Genomic DNA, 821 nt, shown 5'->3' with positions numbered 1-821 from the left:
AAGTTCGAGAGCAGCAAGTAGACGCTGAGCCGAGTGAACAAGTTGAAGAAGTTCAACCTGTTTCACTGCCGGTTGTGACTCAACCTTTGACGAGTGAACCTCGGAGATCAGGCAGGATTCGCCAAGAGCCAACGAGATATGGATTTCTCGTGACTGGGAATGAGGAACTCATGTTATTAGAACATGACGAACCGTCCACATACTCAGAGGCTATGGCGAGTCCCGACTCCGAGAAATGGCACGAGGCTATGAAGTCCGAGATGCAATCCATGTCAGACAACCAAGTATAGACTCTGGTTGATGCATCTGAAGGGATAAAACCCATCGAATGCAAGTGGATCTTCAAGAAGAAGACCGACATGGATGGCAACGTGCACACGTATAAGGCACGACTTGTGGCGAAAGGATTCCGTCAGATTCATGGTATTGACTATGATGAGACTTTTTCGCCCGTAGTTATGCTGAAGTCCATCAGGATCCTACTTGCCATAGCCGCATATTATGACTATGCGATATGGCAAATGGATGTCAAGACCGCGTTCCTTAACGGGAACTTGACCGAGGATGTGTACATGACACAACCCGAAGGTTTTGTCGATCCAGGGAACCCGAAGATGGTGTGTAAGCTTCAGAGGTCCATTTATGGACTGAAGCAGGCTTCGAGGAGCTGGAACCTCCGCTTTGATGAGACAATCAAAAGGTTTGGTTTCTCACAAAACGAGGACGAGCCGTGTGTTTACAAGAAGGTCAATGGGAGCACAATAGTTTTTCTAGTGCTGTACGTGGATGACATTCTCCTTATAGGGAATGACGTTCCTACC

Source organism: Tarenaya hassleriana, unplaced genomic scaffold (genome assembly GCF_000463585.1).
Source record: "Tarenaya hassleriana unplaced genomic scaffold, ASM46358v1 Cleome38, whole genome shotgun sequence".
NCBI lineage: Eukaryota > Viridiplantae > Streptophyta > Magnoliopsida > Brassicales > Cleomaceae > Tarenaya > Tarenaya hassleriana.
This window is presented reverse-complemented; position numbering follows the sequence as displayed.